This window comes from Apostichopus japonicus, chromosome 12, assembly GCF_037975245.1.
Source record: "Apostichopus japonicus isolate 1M-3 chromosome 12, ASM3797524v1, whole genome shotgun sequence".
In the NCBI taxonomy this organism is placed as follows: domain Eukaryota; kingdom Metazoa; phylum Echinodermata; class Holothuroidea; order Aspidochirotida; family Stichopodidae; genus Apostichopus; species Apostichopus japonicus.
The window spans coordinates 3077603-3104899 of NC_092572.1; the positions used below are offsets into that span (position 1 = coordinate 3077603).

At 36.9% G+C, this 27297-nt stretch overlaps 1 protein-coding gene and 1 long non-coding RNA gene across 2 annotated transcripts in view; one reads left to right on the top strand and one right to left on the bottom strand.

Moving 5' to 3' along the window:
* Window positions 1–1991: 1991 nt before the first annotated feature.
* On the bottom strand, window positions 1992–3472 carry LOC139977070 (uncharacterized). The gene is made up of 2 exons (XR_011796415.1): window positions 3172–3472; window positions 1992–2142 (listed from the first exon to the last, which is right to left on the bottom strand). It is a non-coding gene; the product is annotated as an uncharacterized lncRNA (long non-coding RNA).
* Window positions 3473–6402: 2930 nt separating this feature from the next.
* The window catches only part of LOC139976787 (uncharacterized), a 43730-nt gene continuing 22835 nt past the window's right edge, over window positions 6403–27297 (top strand). The window contains exon 1 of the mRNA XM_071985561.1: window positions 6403–7334. The gene's annotated coding sequence lies outside the window, so the exon portion shown is untranslated. The remainder of the gene's footprint in view (window positions 7335–27297) is intronic.

A 27297-nucleotide genomic window follows, 5' to 3' on the forward strand; every position in this document is an offset into this window, starting at 1 on the left:
ACGATTCTGTTTTCTTATCTTATGTGAGATTCTGTTCTTACTGAAAAACTGCGTTCTCTAAGTTAAGTCCGTTAGTTGGAAGGTCCTGCCGGACTCAAGCAACGTTACAGTACTATGTATTTATGCTTTCAATGATAAGTGCTTGATATTGTAACTTCACTTCACTGTCTGGTGGGGGAGTCTTTAAAACTGGGGTTGGCGATAGAGATCTCCAAAAACAGATGGTAATGGAGAAAATATTCACATAATAACACACAAGGGTCACGAAATATTATGCTCCCAATGTACGTCTCTTACAGTTATCCTTACTATACGCGAAACGTTAACTGTTAACGTAATTACGCATTACCCCCAACGCATTACCCGGAAAGCTCAACCCTCCGAAAAAAAGGCCAGGTGCACGATTGCTTACGTCATAGTGAACAACTCAGGAGGGTAATGGGGATTTCCCGGCAAAGAATTGCAACATAACTTCAAGCATGCGTAGCGTAAGGTCTGTTTTATCACTGTATGAGGAAAGTGATGGAACATAACAATTACAAATATTTCAAAACAATATGGTCGTTTGGGAAAGAAAACTGCATATCCAATTACAACAGTTTCTCTCAAACTTCTGAGAATCAATAAAACCTACTTTTATTGATGTTGTAACCGAACTTGCGTGACATTTTTACTTTCGAAAGCTATTTGTTTAAGTTACGCTGTATTAACTGTTTATCAGTATGGTCACCTTTGTCAAAATTCTTAAACTATTTGTATTTTTCCTCACTGGGACATTCAGTCACCTTGTTTGTTCCTCAAAATGTCTGAGAACAATTCGAAGAGTAAAGACCTCAAGGAAAGTACTTTTTGAAAACTTCGAGCAATTATAGCGTGCTATAATTTGGGGCCTATACTAACTACCTTTAGAAAATCATTTGAAACACTTGAAAGCAACACAACAGATACAGTATAAAGACGCTTTTCCATAAATGTAAGTTAAAAGGTGAAATGAAATTTTAATTGAAAGAATTGGATGACTATGTCTTCAATGAACTGTTTTGGTACGGCCAAAGTAAAGGAAATGTTTCATGCTCAATGAACAAACACTCATTACAAAATAATTGTTTGGTAAGTTAATGTGAGTGAGATTGACAAAACTGACTTTAGCATTTTACTTCTGTTCTTAGCAAGCACATTAAGATGTTTATGAGGTGTCAGCAAATATGTAACGAGAAAATTCAGGGTGAAGTAAAAGTGTAACAACCTGTTCGATAGCAAAACTTTCACAATTTCTCCACTTGCGTTTTTGCAAGGACCAGCAAATTGATCTGACTTGGAAAAAATTGTATGTGAACTAACACATTACTTTACACTCTTGACTGGAAATGACTTGATTAGTAGTCTGTTGAAACAAGCTTTAATTAAAATATCTATTATACCTTGGTGAACAAATGCCATATTACTGTATAGGGTTAATGGGCCTCCCAATCTTAGTATTAAGCCACATCCCCTCATTAATATACATAATCAATATACCAAATATTATCATTTACCTGTCATCAGCCAACAACCACAATGTCTCAATGCAGTAAGACCAATTGCTGGGACTATATTTTTGAAACATTAACTTTGAAATTGTGGCCTCATTAGTATTCATGATGAGTACCACGACTTGTCATTATTTGAAATTTGTCAGGTTTGACCCTGTGACAAAGCAACAAGAACAGGTCACTTTTACCCATTAGATGTGTCTACAGAGTGAATTATCAAAGGTAGGTGTCACATATGCATAAACACAAAAATCAACTTGAGCCTTATTGAATGCTTAGGTTCGTGTACTTTCTGCAAGGAACAAAAGATGCACAATTGACTTTCCATTCCACCGCAACATTATTTCAACCTGGACCTACAAAAACAACCACATGCAATTGCATCAATATTTGCCACATGATGTATGACAATGAAGATAATATGGTGCCATGGTGGGGTTTTTATTTTACACATGCATATTTGTTGAAACTGTGAATAATGTAAAAAAAAAAACACATTAAGGAAGCAACTTGAAATAATTGCAGGCTACAATTGTCTCGAATATCGATGCATGTACTATATCCCAACTGCCCACAAAGGAGAATCCAACCCGCAGATGCAGAAAGAGTCCTGAAAATAAAAGAAAACAAAAATAAATATTAACAGAACATTGGATAATAGGAGACAATATTTAAAGTCACATGACGAATGACTTCACATTGCTTTTAAATGCAACAGGCAGAGATTAGTTGCAACAAGCCCATATTACGTAACATTGTAGTGGAACTTGTAAATGCATTTTCTCTCTGAAAATGACAGAGACATACAACAGTACAAGTTGAAGAACTTTGAAACAAAGTGAAATGGGCACATGCACAACCCCCCAAAAAATAAGTGCAATATGAATTCACACACAAAAGGATACTACCAAAATGTGTTGCGAACAATGTACAAAAATTCAGTGCAGAACCAATGTTCACCTGTCACTGACTCGACCAACCTGTTTCTAGGTACACCGGATTAAATCACACAAGGGTAAAACTACTTAGTACTAACCAGAGCCGACCAAGGCAGTACCTTTTTTTTTAAATGTAAGCTTTTTAATTTTCAAGTACTATTATATGTACTAGTACTTATAATACTACTAGTAGCTGGGCTGGTATGAAGGTATTGCCATTGCTGACAACCACCAGTGGCAGAAGTCAGTAGTAAACTTAAAATTACCAGCATAGGCCTAGTATTGTGTAGTTGTACTGTAGGGTCCTACTGCTCGGTCACTACAGTATTAGCACTACCCTAAAATTCAAGGAAACGACATTGTATTCGTAAACAATGTCTAACATCATTCATAAACACAAGGTCCCGTAATATGAATACACTGTACTGTAGAATACTTAAAACTATAACCCTAGGCTACACACTATGGTAATGCGCATACACATGTACACATTCAATTAACCACGATAGGATACGTTGATGCCGGTGATCAAGAGCAACCTTACAAATGTCACTTTAATTCAACCCAGAATGCTGGAACAACTCCGAATTTAGCCCAAAATCATTGTTCAATTTGTTTTATACCATTGACCGGACGATGGAGGTAGTACCTTCTTGAAAACGGAAAATGTGCAATTCGAAAGATGAAAGGTTTTTACTCACGTTTCGTTTTTATTTTTCAAGCCGGGGCGAAGAAATTTCCGAATTTCATCCACATCGTGAGTCCGACATCGTCGCAAACAGATATTTAATGAATATTTAACTTCTTTTCTTCAAGGTTTTGGTTCAAGCAATTCGATTGCTGCTCTATGAATATGTATTAAAACGGATTTTCAGACGATATCCAAGCTGCAGTGTACTAAAATGTAGTGATGGACTAAGCTCCTACAATGCATTTCACCGCTTTTGCGAAGTGTTTAATGATTGCGAAATAACGGTCAAAAGTCGCAGTCTGATTTCTGACTGTTACGGCAGTATCCTTAATGTCTAACATCGGTTATAAAGGGGAGGGGTGTCTTCGTATTTTATTACGCAGTGGCCAACTGTAGGCTTGTAATAGGCTATAGGCTAAATTCAGCTAATTTAGTCTGCCAAACCAACTTAGTAGTTGAATCAGTAGGCCCTAATAATACTACGATTATTATCGAGTTAATAAACGGAGCTGACGAGTCTTCAAGAGCACTGAAAAAATACCATGCTAAAAAAACAACAGTTTTTTACCTTTATTGGCGATACTGAAAGAAGAGGCAAACGATCCCCTGCCCCCCCCCCCCCCGCGTCCCCCCCCCCCCAGCTACGTGCCTGTATTTCAAACCATCTCTCCATCTTTTTGGAGAATTGTTCATCAAAAAATACAAAAAAAAGAAGATAAAAATGTAGTTCGATTTCTTCATCGTTATAGTTTTCACGTCAAACGTAAATGAGTTTAACTCTTACACTAAACTAGCTGTCATATAGAACATAGGCAACGTCTTACGTCCAAAGCCTAAGCTTAAAGAAAAACATATTCTTTGTTTGATTTTCGTTTGTTTTAGTTTACTGGCTAACAAGAAACAACTACATCAATTCACGTCCAAACGATTTGCTCTCTGCTGAGGTTACATAAGCTATGACTAAATCAAATAAAAATAAATATAAATAAAAAATGTTAAATAAGTTTAAAAATAAAATCGATTTTACTTACCTCTATTTATTTAGACATGCTCTGTAAGGTAAATTTATGTAGAAATCGGTTTGTTTTTGTACTTCGGTGAGGAAGTCGTTTGTCAAGAGACTTTGGACTTAACGATGACGAGTGTTCTACCATTGATGGAGATGAAAGTACTACAATTCAGACGTAAAGTTTGAAGATAGTCACAGCACAGGAGACGTTTATCTACGATCTTGCAATCCACAGCAAACAAGCTCAAAGAGGATCGTTTTTACTTCTGTGCCGCCACTTTAAACTATAAACGAGGGTCGATGGCAGTTACCGTCAAAGTTTTGTCAGGTAAAGAAATAAAACAACAATAATATGGTTATCAATTGACAAACATTAAACAGGGAATAAAGACCTAAACAAATAGAGAAATGGAACTAGAAAAGCCATGTATACGTTAAACTAACACTTGAACGAAGCAAGAATAACTGTTAGAGTTATACATTTATAATCTTAATCGTAATCGTACTGCAGTGCCACGCGGGCGTATGGGTATTTTCTCATTGCTACATAATTATCGAGACTCTCTTTCGTTAACCCCTAATTTGAAAATTGCCACACCAAACACCATATTACGATCATGTATTAATTATAAGTTAATCCTTATGAATTGATCCTTATTTTCTCAGATTTCGACTACTGTCTGAATATATGATGAAACTATACGAACCGGCCATGAACTCGACAAATGTTACACACTATATATATATATATATATATATATATATATATATATATATATATATATATATATATATATATATATATATATATGAAACTGTGCAAACTGGCCATGAACTCGACGAATATTACTATATATATGATTAAATTGTACACACCAGACATGAACTCGACAAATGTTACTCTACATCAATTAGAGGCTCTCAGTTTCGAATTAATATCTCACCTGCCTCGTTAGATCCTCCAAGCTTTATATCCCCCATGTTGTGTTATATTCCCCATGCTCTATTTTATCACCATGCTTTATCATATCCCCTAAGCATCTCGAACTATCATCACCTTCCCCTCACAAGAATACATATCAGAAGATATTAGTGAATAAAACCAGTTATGAATATAAGTATATTTAATTTCGCACCCGTACCATTGGAATGGGAGGCAGGGAGAAAGTCTCCACCATCAGATATTATCCGGAACGACATGGAGGCAGTAAAACAAAGACGAAAGAGCACCTATGTCATATAGGATACTGGATACCAGCAGTCTTAATAGATATGCTTGATTGGCTCCAATTATAGCACGCTATAACTAGGACAGTTTTGTGATTTGTGGTCGCAAATCGACCTCAGGCTCTTAAATTACATTCATAGCTTTTTAACACCAATAGGCTCTTTGTGTAAACACTGTGTGGAAATATGTTCATATCTACAGTGTAGTTAATCATACAACGTTCACACATAGAACCTCTAACAAGAAAAAATACGTGACAGGCGTTGCAGACTAATAAGTAAAGAGAAGTCATTTCATGACCAAGGCAGGTGGATTACGAAATCTCAAGAACATTTCCATGACAGCGTGCTATAGGCTGGGGTCTCTACAGCAGATCTGCTTCTCTAAAGGTTCTCCTTTACTAAGCATAGAACTCTTTGAATCACTTAACTTTTATTGCAGTGATTGATACTTTCTATCACATTTCAGACCATCGCATGGAACTAGATTGTCGTTTTAAATAGAAACACATCCCCACTTGAATCAGTATAGAGATGTGCAATACCAGCTGCGTGTACCTACTACACGTTATATTATGTATGTTTACTGTTTGAATCGCTAATATATACTCAACACTGCAGCCACTAGGAGCTAATTGGGTATACCTGCATCCTCCGCTCATCTCTTTAAATCTTGCTTCCAAGTGGCATACATTTTAGAACACTTTTTTTTATGAAACACTTAAAGGGAAACATTTCTGTTATACATTATCTTAATTCAATATAATTAGCTCTAACAAAAGATTGGTAAATCATAATAATGAAAAAATAAAAATAACATCACCACGACTGATTTAGGTAGGGGCCTGATAATGGAAATAAAAAAGGACACCAGAAGAAAACATTCACCCCAACCCCCCCCCCCCCCTGAAGATGGGAGGTGCGGGCATAACACAGTCCCCATTGGGTACATTACTGATAAGCATAGCAATTAGCCATACCGCTGATAAAATTGGAAACATTTCTTCCCCCGTAAAAACAGTTTCTTAAGGTTCGTACTAAGCTAGCCATCAAATCCGCAATCTCCTTTGTTGGTATAAGCCAATGCATTGCGTCATTTTCTCTTGCTTTGCCGTTCTCATGTGAGTATGCATATTCATGAAGCAGCTCACGCGCATTACATTGCTTCTCGAATTTTCTTCCAAAGTTGTTGCACAGATAGTTGTATGACACTCCTTCATTCAAAAGAGAACAGCACCGTAGTCCTACATGTTTCACAACGGCATACATACACGGCAACAATGAAATTAATTCACAGCATTGGAACATGTGAACAGCAAAAAGAACGGAAGTTACAACGAGGTGTTTTAGACATCGTCGAGCTAATTATCCTGAAACGACATATCATTTGACCAGATATTAACATGAACGATGGCGTTCAATTAATCAACAACAACAACGTCGAAGTAGACAACGGCAAACATTTTAGCAAAAGTTATTAGTTTAACTAAAAGCTTTTATTTAAAAGAACAAAAGATTTCATTTCGACGAAGAATTTAATTTCAACAACGCCGACCATTTTAGACTGAAACCTACTAAAAAACGACAACATTTTGAACAACAAGAACAAATAATGGTCATCATCATCCTAAAAGTTGCCTTTATCAACAAAATATGGGCAATCCTCATGAAAATAATAGCCGTCATCATCGAAAGAGTTGTCTTCATCATCAAGAAAGTGGTCACCTTTCACCAAGATAGTTTGACATCATCGACTACATTGTCCTTTTTGGCGTTTCATATAACTCTATCTACGGCTCTGGCAGCTGGAAGGCAAACTGAAAGAGCGCCTCCAACCTCTCACATTTGCAAAATGGCGAAAGCTGAACAGAAACTCACCGGTCTCGAAACGAGATTAGGCACTTCCTAAGCCACACAAGGGCCCAAAGTTGCAGGAGGTGAATATGACCGTATTTCCATATTAAATGTAGGGGTTATTTTATGATATTTCGGTAGTTTACTTGCGTTTATTGGCCTTTATCGTAATGTCACCTTGCCGATGTTTTGTACAAAAGCATAGGCGTGTGATACCAAAGCTGTTTCCAAAGTGTTAGGCTTATTGCTATATGTTAGGCTAGATTGAGCCTAAGCTAAACATATAGGCCTAATGTAGTAGGCTATCATGGTACTTATAGTGTAGGGACCGAGTGAGAGAGAGAGAGATGACATGTGTACACCCCAGGGTCTGGTGCAGTTCTGTTTATTGACACACAATCACAATATAGTACTTAACCACAGTAGGCTACACTAACAGTTAACTAATACTCACAAGGTTATAACCACACCCAGGCAACCTAGTTGCCCAATCACAAACATACAGGAGGAATAACAGTTTACCATATGCAATGAGACCAGAGTCAGCAAATGATAACATAATAACATCTGGGCACGGAGACACATGTATGCAAGTAATTACTATAATAGCAGGTGCACAATAGGTAAAGGTAAGTAACAATAGGCAATAGATACCTGCTATGTAGGCTGGAACCCTACAATAGGCCTATGGTGAATTTGCAATTGCAAGTTAATTATTGATATGGCATAGCTGTCGAATACCCCGCGTTATTGAAACTTAACCAAAATAGGTGCTACGGGCTACGAGGTAAAAGTGGATAAGTGATAGACAGCGCTAACTTATTTACGGATAGGCTGAAGTTCCACAGTATGGTTAGGGTAAGGGTTAGGGTACCAGTAGCCCGTTGGGTGTAGCCCCAGACCTTACGTTTTACTGTTATTGATATTTTCGAAGAAAGCAGTGATGACAATCTCGCTGATTATGCTCAGTGGTTTATATCCTGAGACTTGAGACAGTCAAAGAGAACACAACACAACCGATGTCAGAGCTGTGTACTGTTTCTAGTACCACCTCAGCATTCCATCTTTACAAGAAGCCACGAGAACAATAGGTGATTACATAACTAGCATAGGCTACTACTACCAGCATAACTAGCATACTCACAATTAGGTTATTACATACTTAGAGTTCCAGCATAGGCTACTAGCATACTTTCACATACCTCTACAGCATCATGCAGGGCTCAAATTTAACGGTCATCTGAGACGACTAAAATTCAAGTCTGACAAGCTAAAACCCTGCTTAGGTTGTCCAATAGATGACTAGCATTTGCCGTAAGTGTTTAACACTTCAAACAAAACTTGGAAAATCCCTATTTTTGAAATTCAAAATCTGCCCCAAGAAAAAATAGAATCTAGTTGGTATCAGCCCCCCCTCCCCGCATTCATATTTGAAATAACAAATAAATCACATTTTGGTATCTTCTGTAATGTGGGGAAATCCTGCACCTAAGCTGCACACCCCTTCTTGCAGTTAGCCCATTTGTTATTAGTAGACAGAAGTAAGTGTTCAAATGATTATGCATAACAGAAAATACTGATTACCGATTATTTTTTTCGTAATCGTACCGATTCCGATTATTTGAAAAAGAGAAAATATCCCGTTAATACCAAATCGGCAATAAAGTTTGTGACTGAAACAATTATTGTTGTGATTTTCCCCTGTTTCCTTTTGCTTCGTTGTAATAAAAGGTTCTTCGGTATCCATTTGTTTGTACCAAATTATCTCTGGAGTTTCTCGGAAAGAATTTTTTTTTTTTTTTACAAATTTCCAAAGTAAGAAAATATGACATCCTACCTAGTCAGCAAGGAATGGCCTAACCACCTTGACCTGTATGTCACCTGTTAATGGCTTGAGATGGGCTAAGAAAAGTAACTCAAAATATCCATCTCAAAAAGCATCTCAGATAAACCATCCATCGTCAATCTTTACTAAAATGTAAATTTTAATTACATATTGCCTACATTCCGACAGTATTTTGTACTTATTTTCAGTATCATACCGTTTATGAACAAATAGAAATGTTACGAACTTGAAGTTAAACATACCTATTCGTTACCTATTTAACTCCAATCAAGTTCAATTAGAAAATGTATGCTCAGGCTAATCAAATTGAAAAGCAAATTGTACTGTAAATAGCTCTATTTCTGTTTCTTCTTCTCTCCCATCCTAGTGGTTATGTAATAGGTACGCCTATACTCTTCCACAACCTGTGCTCATATTCCCCTGTATATTTAGTAGTGAGCCAGTAGCAACAGTACTTTCTTTGTTCTGCCAAAGTTGCTGGTTGCTGTAAACATCCTCTCTTCTTACTTTCTTTTCTTAGATAAGGGATGCCTTGTCTTAGTTGTTTCTGTTATAGGATAGACATTTGTATGTAGATTAGCCTGTGTAATTAGCTCTGATTGGTTCTGAGTGTTACTCTTGGTATCTAGGGTGTGTATAGCCAATCAGAGGTGTTAAAAGGGTCACATGTTGTTACCCTGTGGTTTAGGAGCTTCCTCCAAGGTGTCTTAGGAGAGAGAGGCAGTTTGGTTATCAGCCAGTCAACAGGGCATGTGTATATATTAGCCACCCTTGATATCATAGTCTGTACACTACAGTATACATATATATAAAAATAGTTAGAGAAGTTGTCCTTCTTGTGCTTAAAGAATACATATTTATTTACATTCATATAACTTTTGCTGTCCGAGGAATTAACTGTCTATAATTGATTTGCTGTACGTTTGTAAACATTATTTCATCGTTTTAATGGATTATATGGAACTGAGAGCTGTGTCCTGCTAGTTGCCATTTTGTATTTACATATCTTTTACTGGGACTTCACCTACTCTTTAACATATCTTTTACCTGGACTTCATCTACTCTTTTACGTGGACGTCACCTACTCTTCTACCTACCTTTTACCTGGACTTTATACCCAGGGATGTAAGTCTTCCGGATTTTTACGGAAATCCGGTTTTTTTTTTTAATTCCAATAAGCTTCCGTATTTTTACGGAAATCCGTTTTTTTTTTAAATTCCAATAAAGTTCCACAAAATTGTTCGAATATCAAAGACACAACGCGGCAAAAATGCCTGGCCCGTTGTAGCAAGCTAACTTCAATTTTCACTCATCGATCACTCAAAATACCATTTCCAGTTTCGCATCATCGCATTGCACTGTACAACATTGTGCCATGTGAATATCGTTGCGTACGTGCGAACTTCAAATCGCTATAAGCTCATTTCTGTCGTTGAAAAACCTTGCCTAATATATGTTGATTGGACTGCTAATTAATATCTTCGTAACTGCTGGTGCTCGACATAAGTTTTGGAATTAACGCTTGTGATATTTGTGAGCGGCGGAAATCTACGGGATACGCATATGAAAGTCGATATTTGTGATCGCATTCGAATGTGAGACTGTTTTTATTCCGTAGTTCGCTGCGACGTATTCGTAAGTTTGAGCTAGCCTAACATAACGATAGTGTGTAAGTAGTTAGAACTAGGGGTAAGATGTGTTAGCGCTAATACTTCTGAGCTAGCCTAACATAACGATAGTGTGTAAGTAGTCAGAGCTAGGAGTAGGATGTGTTAGGACGGCATTCACCTGGGGTCTCCGAATATTTTTTCCGGTTTTTTTTTTGGGCTGCACTTACTGTACATCCCTGTATACCTACTCTCCTTGGGAAGAACATTTCTTTGAATATATACATTATTTATTGGAGTATTCCTGGAATCTCACTCATATCTATTTTCACTGTCCAAATATATTCACGGAACTCTTACTACTCACCTTGTATTTCGTAACTTCCTGTTATCGGACATTTATCATTAAACCTGTCTTCACCGTGCCTACCAGTCCTTCAACTACATTGCTGTGCCGTGCTGCTGGACTATACAGACCCGCCCGCCAGATAAGCTCTATCTCTTTTTTTATTAATGTGCACATACATGTATTAGTCTTGTGGCCACTTGACACCCCTAGTTGTTTATATTATATCTCTTGTTTTAACTGTTGATACAAGTTTAATTGTGTAACAGTAAAGAGTACTTTTCCAAGATTCTTTATGTTGCATACTTTCCTGTGTGTGACCGAGCAAATATAGCTACTTATACTGTATACCTAACAGTCAGTCTTATTCTTGTTTTTTAGCCTGTTGTATTTGTAATACAGTGGTCAGCTGTCTTCACACATCGTGACCACTAGGGGAATTCCCAATAATCTTGTTGTACAGCTAGCTGCTGACAAGAACCCCATATCCCGCAACTCTTACAGTACCATCGTAACTTGTTTAAAATTACTCTAGAATGTTACCAGATTGATGTAAAGAAATAATAACAACTAGAAACTACTCCAATATAAAATACAACATTCCCTCTTTAAGACATAGCACATACCTTCCAAACAAATGCAGATTTCCAGCAAATTGAAAGTTGTAAACTAAGCTTCGCATTTTTTTTTGAAAACCGAAAGTTAGTCTACAGTTCCCATTGACTTACTTTAGTGTTGTTGTTAGGCTAACATGTGGTCGAAGGTTGCAGTATTTCATGGATATTTTAGTTCTACAGTAGCTAACTGCGTCACAATTTCAGCTAAGAAAGAGATGCTTAGGCTAGATTTTCCCGTTGACTACGTGTGGTGTTCGGGTACCATGCGCGATGATAGCAGCAAAGAAAGTATGTAAAAAAGCAAAGTATTGTTTTTTTTTTTGCAAAACGATGGTTGGGCTACATTTCCCATTGACTTAGTGTGGTTGTTAGGCTAACATGTGGTCGAAGATGACAGTTTCCATGGATATTTTTATTATTATTTGCGACACAACTAGAGCGAATAAACAGATGGCTAGGTTAGGTTTCCAAGCTGACTTAGTGTGAAGTATAGCTACCATGTGGTAGGAGATTTGTGGGGATGTTAGGTTATTGTTGCTGGTACTGAAATTGCTTCGTGGGGGCTGTAATTTGCCAGTGACTTTGCAGGAATTTCCCGGTGATTGTGCGCTACTCTCCCGCACTGCTTCAAATTTGATGCTGGATTGTGAGAACTGTTTGCGCGATTCGCGCTGCTAAAGCAAACACATGTCACAATTAATTTTACACAGACACCTGATATTACGAGGGCGATTTTCTTATAATTCTCTTTTCTTTTTCGCACTGGTAATTGTGCTTAAGGAGGGCTTTTTTAGCACTTGCGAGGGCGAATCGCCCGTCTTACCCGCTTATTTCCAACCCTGTCCAGCACATTCGTTAATTCCAGCACATTCGTTATTTCCCTGCCAGCAATATGAACTAATTGAATATAAGTTATGTGAGACATGATACAGATCAGATACACCCTTCCTTCCAATAATTTTGACATGTTATGTCTTGGAGTTCATCAATTAAATATGCTTATTAGCTAGTGTCCAAATACTGATGTCCCGTAAGTCACAATTTTCAGCACTTTTTTTCAAGTTTTGATACAGGGTTTGTATGGAGGAACAATTTTTTTTTTGTGATATTCTATGAAGTTCTAATTAAAAACATTGGTCAACAAAATCCATCCCCAAACAATTGAAATAATATTCACTGCAAATCTAATAATCAAATTTAAAAGTGTGACGTACTGTACAGGACAGAATGTGACGTACGGGACATAGTGTGGTGGAAACCCTGTATTTATACATAAGCATGCATGGGCTCCAATGGGGACCTCTACTGGAAACTTTCCAATGCTTACAAGTTTATTTTGTTGAAAGCTGGTTGTTGCAACTTATACTCCCTGCATGCCTGAAGAGCACATCAAGGCACTAAATAACTATTGACTGATGACCACCAACAGCCCAGGTGTTGTTCAATAAACTATCGGGAAGAACTTTGTGTGTGTGTGGGGGATAGAGAATCATCAACAATGCTATTCAACATTGACATTGAATGAGGACGACTTAAAGAATGTTGAGTTTGCATTTCAACATTTCGTAGGCCTATTGTGAAGTGTGACTATGATGGCTGTGCAACAATGTTCTTGTGTCCTGAACTTAGATAGTAGACATTGAGATTTTTAGTTACAAGTGTAGAGTTTAGCTCGCCCAATTTTTGCAGAGGACAATCACTCATGAGTTTGTTCAATAACCAGTATTACTGTAGGTCTATAGAGTTTTCTTTGTTGTACTAGTTTCAATCATAGATGGACATTACCTGGCATTACTGTGGACATTTTGGTATATTTTGAATGAGTTGGATCATATTTCAACTTCAGGGTCATGATGCAGTGTTGTACAATATACCAAAACAGTTTTGCACCAAAACTTTGCATCTTGAATCATTTGTGGTCTAACCAAGCAAAAATTGATGTTATGACTATTTGGTCTGGTAACCAGTATTAGGTCTATAGAGTTTTCTTTGATGTACTAGTTTTATAGATGGACATTATGTGGACGTTACTGTGGACATTTTGGTATGTTTTGAATGGGATGGATCATATTTCAACTTCAGGGTCAATAGTGGGGAGTATGATACAGTGCCGTGCAGTATACCAAAACAGTTTTGCACCAAAACTTTGCATCTTGAATCATTTGTGGTCTAACGAAGCTACAGTAGAATTCATGTTATGAGTATATATTTGATGTATGTGTAGAGTAGATTAATACTTTACGCATTCCATGTTTTATGTGGAATGATCTCACAAGAACAGTCACTGCTCTTTTCCGTATCCCAGAAAGAAGGAACTATGGCATGAAATTACCAATGACATTGTTCTGGCATATCCAAATTAATGTTTTCATGTAGAAATCAGCTTGTTATGGAATATTCAGGAATAAAAATATGAGTTTTCATAGTCAGTTTGGATATGGACAAATTGTCCCGTACGTGACATGTCCCATTCGTCAGAGGACAATTTTCATATGTGTAACCACTGTACTGGAATGGCTTCATATTTTTTTCTAATTGTTACAGCTTAGCCCTTGGAAGGTTAGGCTATTCACTAGTTATAACAGCTTGATCACTGCCCTCCTAATTTCAGAGGGATTTTAGCTTTGCTGTTTAGTAAAAAAAAAACACAAAATTCTCTGGTCCCGTACGTCACACTGTACATTAATTAAGATGGGACCTAATTAAAGCAAGTGTAGGAAATCTTCATGGGTTTGTAATAAAGTAGCAGCAATAACAAATATGAAAACCTGAAAAAGTTTCTGAAAAATAGTTTTTTTATAACTATTAGACACATTTAAGTCTCTGAAATGTCCCGTACCTCACAGTGCAAATTATACAGTAGCTTGGACCTGCCCTATAATATATTTGTAGAAACATAAAAATGAATGTATAAGTCGATCTCCCACAATTTAAGACTGATGGTCCGCCATAATGGCCCGCCTTAGAGGACTACCAAGTAAAGTGGTCAGATTTGCACAGAATAATGTTATTGCGTTACTTGACAAGTCCATATGACTTCAAGTTACACACTGAGAGGGAGACTTGAGTAGGCTAGGCCATAATAATTAAATAGGCTAAGTCCTAGCACTTAAGTTAACGTTAACATTTACAGCTTGTACAGTATGGCACCTGCACCTACAGTAATCTGAAAATGAAACTCCTGATGAGGGACATGTTGAAGATTCGTGGGCATCTTACAGGCAGGTTGGTCTAGGCTTTATAATGTTTTTTCTCCAGTCCTACATTTGTTCAAACAAGAGGATATTAATAATTCCTATTTCCCCAGGATATTTCAGAAAGATGGTAGATTTGAAGACCATCAATGACCAGTCTGTTTGAGATATTGAAATGCAATGGTCTCCAACTGTGTAATCTCATTGAACTTCAGTAGGCCTGTACATGTTATGATATTCATTGTAAATTGTGATTGGCCATGAATAACATTGTCTGCAAAAAACATTTTTTACAGGTTGCACAAGAATATTCTTCCCCTGATGAAGTCTTCTTTAAATCTGTGGGCTGTGTGGAATGCAATGTATTTTCCATATAGTGGAGATTTACTCCACATCCATGACTGATTCATCATATTGATACATTCATCCCCCTGCTGATGGTTCTCCAAAGTTTCATTCCCTACAGTTTGTGTGGCAAATGTATTGAGGGACGATTTGTTTTTTGACATTCAACTCTAAAATTGGACTTCAAATTCCAGGTGTTAGAAACATAGACCAAATTGATTTCTTTCATTTTGGAACTTGTTAGGCCATTATATAATCTGTTCTGGTGATGCAGAATTCATTCAGCAGGTGGTTCAATTCCATCAACAGATATCATACAGCCAAACAGTTTCCAAAAAGAAGGTCAAGTATTCTGCACCATCATGAGACAAACAAAAGGAATACAGGAGTTTTCAGTGGCAAAGCTCTTGTTAAATTCCTCACATTGTCTACATAGGAATTTTCTCTGTGATAATCTCGCTTTCTATTGCCCATCACTCTACACAGCAAATGTGAATGGTAGGGGTAATTTTAAAGTGATCATGATTTCATTATAGACCATCCACTGGTGTTCCATGAAAGACTCAAAATGAGTTGTTAGCTTGGCAGCTAACTTCAGATTAAACAACAACAAAAACTGTTAAAAGGAAACATGTTTAGATGTTGCCATCTCATACTTTGGAACTACTGTCCAACAGATAACTAATATAAAGAGGCGAACAGCTTTCAGCAAACTGGTTATCCACCATAAGCCATGTGTATGGAAATGTCTGTAGTAAGTGGACCTCAAGTTTCCCACCGGGATGCTCTGTAGGCCCATATGTTTAAACAAAAGAAATTTTTATTACACACATAGGCATACATTTCTCATCAGAAACAACAAAGTTGTGCAAATTGTTGAACTATGCAAATATTACAGCATGTTGGCATGGCTGAGCTAACAATGGATGATTTTGAGCACCACTTGTAATTTTGTAAAGCCAATGTGTTCATAAGCACCATTAGATGACTGGAAATAAACCCATATTTTCACTGGTAATCCATTTGTGCTTAACTTTGCAACTCACCACCCCAGATAAAGTTATGAACAATGTTCATCTTGTATAATGTTCTCCAAATTTCTCCCTTAATATTTGATATTCTGTGTTCTCCAGTTTTCCATTAAGTACATGCATTAGTCACTGAATCACATATATTATCTGTCAAATTTTTGTCTATTTTAGGGCACTGTACCACCCCAGAAGTGTTTAATACTGAAACTGGTAAATGGAAAGTGGTGGACACAGCATACATAAGCCCATGGAGGAACATTACCTCAAAAAGTGCAGGTACTTTACAGTATAGGGATGCACCGGATATCCGGTCCAGTCGGACTATCCGGCCGGATAGTGAGCAATTATCCGGTTCCGGTTCTGGCCGTATATTTTCAAAATCCGACCGGATCTCTTTCAAAATCTGGCCTGAATTATTCCTTAAAAAGGGATTGGTATTACCTTAAATCAATGTAAACTATTTCCAAAAATTAATAAAAACATTCAAAGTAAGGAAAAAATTAGGTTTAACATGTTTAATTTATTGTTCTCAATGGTCTTACCCACTGTTTCTAAAGATCAACCAAAATAATACAACTAATATGAAGCTACCTGTATATACAACAAATACAGTTTGCAGTGAAATCATTTCTTGCAGCCTTCATCAGTTTAATATTGTGCAGTTAAAATAGACCATTCATATACTTATCAGTCAAAATACTGTTCCATTGAATCTTTACTTTCCCATTATTGTTGGCATTCATGTTTTCTCTGAATTTTATGTGTGAAACAATCTCTTATATGGTTAGATGCATCTGAATGTTTTATAACAAACATGTGCATTAGGACCTTAAGAAGTCAAAACAATGGATCTTTTTGTGGACCACTACAGTCCATTTCCTGTCTAGAAAGCTGTCAATTGTTACTCATTGTCTGTGGTCATGGCAAAATGCAAATTGTAATCTTGGCACTTGGCACACTCACAAGGTAATAGATGAAGCAATGGACTAGAAGAGTTCCCACCAAATGGGGTGCCAGTCACAGAAAAAACAGTATCTAATTTTCTCACAGAAAGAGATATCTCTTTTCACCATGAAAGTTCCTAAAAGTTCATGATAAACCTAAATCATTAAGTGTTCTAATGAACATTCAATTCCATTTTAAAGGATAGATAAAAGATAGATAAGAAAGAAGTTTCTTCCACTTCTGGAAAGATACAATGCTTTTTTTTTTATTTTACAGATAATATTACAATGTAAAAATTTGTTACCAAGTAATGAATGATAAATAACAATTCTAATTCCAGATAGTAGTGTTATTACGACAATTAAATAATCTTTTTATTCAGTATAAGTATGAGATTTGTGAAATGTAGCTTCCCGTTTTAAAACAAACTTCATAGGTAGTATGCAGTATTATACTGTATCAAGCTTGTCAACAATTATATTGTAGTTATTTTATTAAGGAATGTAGATTACACCACTTCAAGTCATATTTAATCTCATAAATGGGGTCTTAATTTCACCTTCTTTATAATATGCCGCTATGCGTATACCTCTCCTAAGATTTGCTCCTTGTTTCATACTTCTACTTCTTATTAATGATTTTCTTTTGTGTAATGAAAAAATCCGGTTCCGGCCGGATAGAAAAATTTGAATCCGGTGCATCCCTAGTTCTTTATGAATAATTGGATTCATATCCACATATTAATGTTGTGCATAGTGAGTGTGTCTGTAAACCAGAGCCGTATATAGAGAGAGTTTGGCCAACCATGTAACCGATTTGGATTGGTCGAGAGGGAAAACGCCCACACAGGGTGGTAAAATAGGTCCACTTGAACACTTTATAGCAGACGACACGCATACTCACAGTGTATAGACTATCGTTTTGTACACGAAAAAAGTACGAAATTATGAAAGAAATGGTGCTGGGGATGCTGCAATCGGTCAGAACATGGATATTGTTGTTCGATTATCCGACTGACCATAAAAGAAGAGGAATTTTTTGGAAGTAGAAAGAACAAGATGGAGATCTAATGAAAAAAAGTCTGTGTAGCCTAGGCCCATACTAGCCATAGGCCCTAGTGTAATACGAGTAATGTACAAGCAATGCGAGAATTTTACGTTCAGACTGGTTTCTGTAATTACATGCAAGGCTATTCTCTCTCGTTTTACGATCCACAAATTCGATTTCATTATGCCAGCTCTCCTAATCATAGGCATGGCAGTTTCAGTCGCACATATAGTTATCCTAATTCCTAGTTATTGTATGCCTAGGCTATGCCTAGCCTAAAAAAGTATCACTTTTAGTTCTATGTAAAAGGGTGGGCTAGCCTCTAGGCATCACGTAAAGCCCTAATCCTTAGTTAAGCCCGAAGCATAAGTTAAGCCTGGGCTTAGTTAGACCTGGACCATTCTTGCTATTACTACAACTGTTATAGCACATTACATAATATGGCACAGTATAAGGCCCAATTAAACTAGGTCTAAGGAAAACAAAGTAGCCTAGGCCTAAACTAGTTAGGCTAGGTCTATACTCATTGGCAACTTGTGGGTTGTGTACACATACAGGCCTAATTATATAGACCCTTTTAGTATGTCATAAACAAGTGCCCAAATGGTTAAATGATCTTGGTTTGTGTTAATTGTCAGCATTGGCCTAGCCTTTTTAGGCTAACATGAATTCAGCCTAATTTTTTCTTCTTCAAAAGTATAGCCTAGGCCTTGGTTTAATTTGGATGCAGTCAACTATCATTTATCAAAGTTGCATCAGTACCTCCTTATTCCCTTAATTGACACCCACATTGACGATTGAAGTTAAAAAAAACCTTTTTAAATTATCTTTAGACAGTAAATTTTAACTCCCTGAATTTCAGGACTTTTTTTACAAATCAAAGGTGACATGTGCTCTGAAGAAAAACTCCTAACATAAAAAGCCACAGTTAGCAGACTGTGATAATGACAAACCTGGTGAGTGACTTCTAGACTGAAATCCAGTTCCTGCAACCACAGCAATAAAGTCTTTGTTTTAATCAATGCACTTGTGTGTTTGAAACTTTCAAATGGACACTCAATGGCAGTTGGTTAAGATATAAGGTTTTACCTTCATCATGGAGAGTCGAAGGGAATCTGCCTCATCATCTGAATAATGGACTCAAGGATAGCAACAAATCATGATTGGATAATGATTTTGAGCAAGTAAATATCTGGCAATTTGAAAGTTTGTATTATTTTTTTACATATTATTTAAGCTGTTTAGCTCACACACAAGCAAATGATCAAGTGACAACAACCGATGCAGTATATTTAAAGGTATTGAAGACTTGCCCTAAACCGCATGCCGCGCTCTGAAAAAGTTTACTTTCCGTTGCTTGCAAGTGAAGTTTTTTTTGTGTCGCTACAAAATGCAGACAGTAATGAAACCCGATACCTTGTTATCTTTTACCTAGACCTGAGATGTCCACGCTGCTATGTGCACTGTGTTGTGGGTATTGACTGTGATGTTTGTATTGACTGTACACTAATGTCTATTTACAGATGGTAGCAAGCTGTATGTGTATTTTCTGGGATCAATGGTGGTGTCTAACACTTCTGTTACACCGCATTCGAATCTAGGTCAGATAACCGGCATGAGACGTTTCTTTGTGCGGGAGTCTCCACACCCTTTAAGGAGAAGTATTTATATCCCATTAATAGAGAAAGAATTATGTTTCAATTGGTAGCATGCAACTTAAAATTTTGCAAACATTAGATACAATCAAACAATAACAAGGTTCATTTACAAGGTAATCTACTGCCCTTTATTTCACATTAGTCTGTCACATCAGAAGGTCACAGCTTTCAATAATTATACAAACAAATTCCCTTGATGGGTGCTTCGTTAGTTTCCTGCAATTTTCAAGTTTATCAATGTAATAAGTTCTGAATGTGGCAATGTGGAGAAGCTTTGGGATAATCTGTGGATAAGACTGCCAGACTATCAACAAGATTCCACATCCATGCAACTCCAACTGCTTCCTTCACCTCCTTGCAGATGTACCACATGTCCAAAAAAAAGTCAGCATTGGTTAATGTAATTAAAATCTGGCTTCCTCCTGAGCTGGCAAATACACATGAATTGTCAAGTACAGAGGTCAGTGTGAAACCACTGAGAGATCTTCTCAGCTTTCAAGAAAACAAAGACTTGAAGCCAAATTGACAGAGGCCACACTGATACCATTCCACTCTCATAAGATGAAGGTATCACACACACTTCATTTTGCTTCTGCGATGCAGTGCCTGGTAGACTGTGAGGGTCACCCAATGGATGTTTTAACAACTGCCTGGTTTATAGAGCTCTACAACAGATAATTCATCCTAATGTCTAGTCGTCATCCTGTCATGGCCTTGAGCAAGTTGAACCCACTTCAACACAAAGCAGCTATTGAATTCTTGTCTAGGTACTGTCAAATCCACATCACCATCATTGCTGGTTCCAGCTTCGCTGACCATGATAAAAGAGTACAATGAGGGTTTTTTACTTCACCCAACAGAGCTTGCATTCCAGTACCATTGGGCAGCTGAAAAGATATTCAGAAATTGTTATATATGAGTGTGTTTGTATGCATGCATATGCGTGATTTTCTTGCTTTACAGAACAGCTCCATTTTGATAAGCTACGTAACGTGTAAACCTGCCAATCATATGTTTGAAATAGGACAGGCTGAAACGATTCTTAAATGAAAAGCTTAACGACTTCTTGCATTTTTATACATCACTGTTCAGGTAAGGCCAGTAAGGGCAGTATGAAGAATAAGTAACAATTAATAATTATCATTATGGCCATTTGCTGTCTGCATAAAAACAAACTGAATGATGTCATCAGCCCTATGCTCAGTTGACAACACTGACAAGTAGGCACACTATGTCAGTGTGATCCATGAAACCTCATTAAGGAGATGACCGTATAGTATATATGTTAATGGAAAATACATAAGCTACAACATACACCAGTATTCAGTTGTTGCAGGTTTTTTTTTTCTCGACAGACCCATTCAATCTGTTGCACCTACTATAGCCTAGTACTACATTCCTGAGAAATTAACACCACAATATCAGTCTTAGGTTTGCCCACAGACTCCTACACTCAAGTATATAGTTTAGTTTAGTAGAAAAAATGACCAGGAGAGACATTCAAGTCCCCATTAAGGACCCTAAGGCTATATGAGAGGAATAAAACCGAGGACATCAAATGTCATACCCAATTACAATGCTTAATGTACTCATCCAAAGTATTCTTAAACCCATACACACTACTTGCAATTCAACCTTCTCAGGCAAACCATTCAATCCATCCAGTATAAGTTGTATTAGACTTGAATGGGTCTGTCGAGAAAAAAAAAACCTGCAACAACTGAATACTGGTGTATGTTGTAGCTTATGTATTTTCCATTAACATATATACTATATGGTCATGTCCTTAATAAGGTTTCATGGATCACACTGACATAGTGTGCCTACTTGTCAGTGTTGTCAACTGAGCACAGGGCTGATGACATCATTCAGTTTGTTATTATGCAGACAGCAAATGGCCATAATGATAATTATTAATTGTTACTTATTCTTCATACTGCCCTTACTGGCCTTACCTGAACAGTGATGTATAAAAATGCAAGAAGTCGTTAAGCATTTCATTTAAGAATCGTTTCAGCCTGTCCTATTTCAAACATATGATTGGCAGGTTTCCACGTTACATAGCTTATCAAAATGGAGCTGTTCTGTAAAGCAAGAAAATCACACATATGCATGCATACAAACACACTCATATATAACAATTTCTGAATATCTTTTCAGCTGCCCAAAGGTACTGGAATGCAAGCTCTGTTGGGTGAATTAAAAAACCCTCATTGTACTCTTTTATCGTGGTCAGCATAGCTGGAACCAGCAATGATGGTGATGTGGATTTGACAGTACCTAGACCAGAATTCAATAGCTGCTTTGTGTTGAAGTGGGTTCAACTTGCTCAAGGCCATGACAGGATGACGACTAGACATTAGGATGAATTATTTGTTGCAGAGCTCTATAAACCAGGCAGTTGTTAAAACATCCATTGGGTGACCCTCACAGGCTACCAGGCACTGCATCGCAGAAGCAAAATGAAGTGTGTGTGATACCTTCATCTTATGAGAGTGGAATGGTATCAGTGTGGCCTCTGTCAATTTGGCTTCAAGTCTTTGTTTTCTTGAAAGCTGAGAAGATCTTTCAGTGGTTTCACACTGACCTCTGTACTTGACAATTCATGTGTATTTGCCAGCTCAGGAGGAAGCCAGATTTTAATTACATTAACCAATGCTGACTTTTTTTGGGACATGTGGTACATCTGCAAGGAGGTGAAGGAAGCAGTTGGAGTTGCATGGATGTGGAATCTTGTTGATAGTCTGGCAGTTTTATCCACAGATTATCCCAAAGCTTCTCCACATTGCCACATTCAGAACTTATTACATTGATAAACTTGAAAATTGCAGGAATCTAACGAAGCACCCATCAAGGGAATTTGTTTGTATAATTATTGAAAGCTGTGACCTTCTGATGTGACAGACTAATGTGAAATAAAGGGCAGTAGATTACCTTGTAAATGAACCTTGTTATTGTTTGATTGTATCTAATGTTTGCAAAATTTTAAGTTGCATGCTACCAATTGAAACATAATTCTTTCTCTATTAATGGGATATAAATACTTCTCCTTAAAGGGTGTGGAGACTCCCGCACAAAGAAACGTCTCATGCCGGTTATCTGACCTAGTTTCGAATGCGGTGTAACAGAAGTGTTAGAGACCACCATTGATCCCAGAAAATACACATACAGCTTGCTACCATCTGTAAATAGACATTAGTGTACAGTCAATACAAACATCACAGTCAATACCCACAACACAGTGCACATAGCAGCGTGGACATCTCAGGTCTAGATGAAAGATAACAAGGTATCAGGTTTCATTACTGTAGACCTGCCTTTTGTAGCGACACAAAAAAACTTCACTTGCAAGCAACGGAAAGTAAACTTTTTCAGAGCGCGGCATGCGGTTTAGGGCAAGTCTTCAATACCTTTAAATATACTGCATCGGTTGTTGTCACTTGATCATTTGCTTGTGTGTGAGCTAAACAGCTTAAATAATATGTAAAAAAATAATACAAACTTTCAAATTGCCAGATATTTACTTGCTCAAAATCATTATCCAATCATGATTTGTTGCTATCCTTGAGTCCATTATTCAGATGATGAGGCAGATTCCCTTCAAGTCTCCATGATGAAGGTAAAACCTTATATCTTAACCAACTGCCAATGAGTGTCCATTTGAAAGTTTCAAACACACAAGTGCATTGATTAAAACAAAGACTTTATTGCTGTGGTTGCAGGAACTGGATTTCAGTCTAGTAGTCACTCACCAGGTTTGTCATTATCACAGTCTGCTAACTGTGGCTTTTTATGTTAGGAGTTTTTCTTCAGAGCACATGTCACCTTTGATTTGTAAAAAAAGTCCTGAAATTCAGGGAGTTAAAATTTACTGTCTAAAGATAATTTAAAAAGATTTTTTTAACTTCAGTCATCAATGTGGGTGTCAATTAAGGGAATAAGGAGGTACTGTCGCAACTTTGATAAATGATAGTTGACTGCATCCAAATTAAACCAAGGCCTAGGCTATACTTTTGAAGAAAAAATTAGGCTGAATTCATGTTAGCCTAAAAAGGCTAGGTGAATGCTGACAATTAACACAAACCAAGATCATTTAACCATTTGGGCACTTGTTTATGGCATACTAAAAGGGTCTCTATAATTAGGCCTGTATGTGTACACAACCCATAAGTTGCCAATGAGTATAGACCTAGCCTAACTAGTTTAGGCCTAGGCTACTTTGTTTTCCTTAGACCTAGTTTAATTGGGCCTTATACTGTGCCATATTATGTAATGTGCTATAACAGTTGTAGTTATAGCAAGAATGGTCCAGGTCTAACTTAGCCCAGGCTTAACTTATGCTTCGGGCTTAACTAAGGATTAGGGCTTTACGTGATGCCTAGAGGCTAGCCCACCCTTTTACATAGAACTAAAAGTGATACTTTTTTAGGCTAGGCATAGCCTAGGCATACAATAACTAGGAATTAGGATAACTGTATGTGCGACTGAAACTGCCATGCCTATGATTAGGAGAGCTGGCATAATGAAATCGAATTTGTGGATCGTAAAACGAGAGAGAATAGCCTTGCATGTAATTACAGAAACCAGTCTGAACGTAAAATTCTCGCATTGCTTGTACATTACTCGTATTACACTAGGGCCTATGGCTAGTAGTAGTATGGGCCTAGGCTACACAGACTTTTTTTCATTAGATCTCCATCTTGTTCTTTCTACTTCCAAAAAATTCCTCTTCTTTTATGGTCAGTCGGATAATCAAACAACAATATCCATGTTCTGACCGATCGCAGCATCCCCAGCACCATTTCTTTCATAATTTCGTACTTTTTTCGTGTACACAAACGATAGTCTATACACTGTGAGTATGCGTGTCGTCTGCTATAAAGTTTTCAAGTGGACCTATTTTACCACCCTGTGTGGGCGTTTTCCCTCTCGACCAATCCAAATCGGTTACATGGTTGGCCAAACTCTCTCTATATACGGCTCTGCTGTAAACTAGGTGAGGCTGCCCTCACATAGCATGGTATATCATGGAGCTATAAACAGATATCAAGGCAGTGTCCAGTAAAGAGGAGACTTCAACTGCAATAGCAATTATCTCTTGATAATTTATTACAAAATAACAATATGTTAGGAAGTGAGTGGGGTGGGAATTGGGTACAGCATAATGAACACATAAATTGGAATATCACTGTTCCTGTGGCTATGTAAAGGTCTCTTGGAATTTCTTCCCTTACCCAACACGAATAACTATTAAGTATTCGCTAAGTATTCGCTAAGTATTCGAATAGCTATATAGTTGGTATTTCAAAAATTTAAGCATTCAGACTTTAGAATAACTAATTGAATACTTAAAATAACTATTCCAATAGGTATTCGAATACTTCTTTCCTTCGAATGCTTAGAGAATGCTAAATATAGCTATTCCAATAAGTATTCGAACACCTATTTCATTGAATGCCTATTCGAATACTTATTTCCTTTGTAAGATGGTCAGCTCTTACATAAAGTTTTGTTTTGTACCATAGTTTTACTTGTTTATTAGGTGCATTGTGCACTGAACAGAGGGGCTATACATTTGTACAGTATATTTGTATGTTGTCTTGTGGATTAAAACCTCTACACTTCTAGCTCTTCTAGGTTGCTAGGCAACTATCTTGTTCTTCCTGGAAATTAGCTCTCACAGGAAATGGGGTCTGTGTGTGTATATTTTAGTAACAAAGGGAGTTTTGTGAGGGGTATAAGGAGTTAGGCAGTTGGCTATAAGTATCTGAGCAAGGCAGTTGCAAAAGAAGAGAAAGATAGTTTTAATGGCTGGATAGTTTGTTTTAAACCTTAATTGACATAGTTCAAGTTACTGTAGTCCTTATCATTTTATGGAAGTTGTGATATTCAACTGACAGTCTGGGACACTATTTTATTATAAAGGATATTATTTTACAATAAAGTATCTTCCGGGACACCATTTCTTATAGAGGATATTATTTTACTACAGAGGATATTGACATTATTTTACTGAAGGATACCCTGCGACACCATTGCTTATAAATTGAAGGATAATACTTTGTTGGGATCGGACATTCATAATACCATTTATTGTGTTTAACTATTTCTGATGTTGTGGAATATCTGATGTCGTGGAAGATATGATGTCGTAGAATACTTGATGTCACCAGCAGGCCAACTCACCAGAACAGACTTTTAAATTAAGTGTATTTACTTTAACATTTGGGTGTGCATCACGACTGTAAGTTACAGTATTTTATTTAATTCTTTGACTGGGCCCAGATCAGCTGAATATTGTTTGTTATTCATAATTATAATTTCTTTTGATCCAATCTGGTTGAGTTTTCCAGTTTTGATGTATCTGCTCTGTGTTTGGTCTTCCAACCAAACCCAGAGTTCTCTGATCAAGAACAAACATTTTTCTTCAGTGGCTAACACCCTTACACTTTGAACAGCGCAAAAATATTTGAAATATACAGCGGAGGATTTAATAGCTGAAGCGTTTCCAAAATTTCATCGATCATATTCATAAGACCTACTGTTTTAGTATTCTGTGCTTAATACTTCATTTCAAATAGATATTTATTCCTTGTGAATGTTATTCAACTTTTAATAGCAGATTTAATCAAGAAGCTAGGACAACAAGCTGGCCAAATTCCTAACTCTCCTTACTTGGAACTAATTAGCATACAAGTATTCAATAAGTATTCAAGTAAGTATTCAGAAACCTGTTAAGCCTTCATAACATAACTAATTAGCATACAAGTATTCGAATACTAGCGAATAAGTATTCGAATAACTATAAGTATTCGTCAGAGCCGAATTATTTAAATGAGCGAATACTTATATGTAAATGAGCTAAGCATTCAAATAGCTATTCCAAAAGCTACTCGAATACCTATTCGAATAGCTATTCGAAGAGCTATTCGAATACCTATTCGAATACCTAACAGGTATTCGAATACTTAACTCATTTACATAATTCGGCTCTGACGAAGGCTTATAGTTATTCGTATTAGTATTCGAATACTTATTTTGTACTGTGTGTTATATGGTTGATTTTCTGAATACTAAGGAAATCTTTGAATACTTATCGAATACTTATCGAATATATTCGTGTTAGGTAAGGGTTTATATTCTTGCAAGGCAAAAGTTAATGAGTAAAATGTTTTGTGCAATACAGAGGCCCGGTAAAGATAGTACAGTAGATATGCATTGAGAATGTTTCAAGTAAATCATTAATTCCAGGTGGGGTTCCTCATAAAGGTACAGTATGCTGTATTGGCCCCAAATATGATAGACATTCAAATATGGTCACCTTTGGTCAAATTTCTTAAACCTTTTTTTATTTCAAACTTCGAGGAAATTTCCTAACTGGGACATTTAGTCATCTTGTGTGTTCCTTAA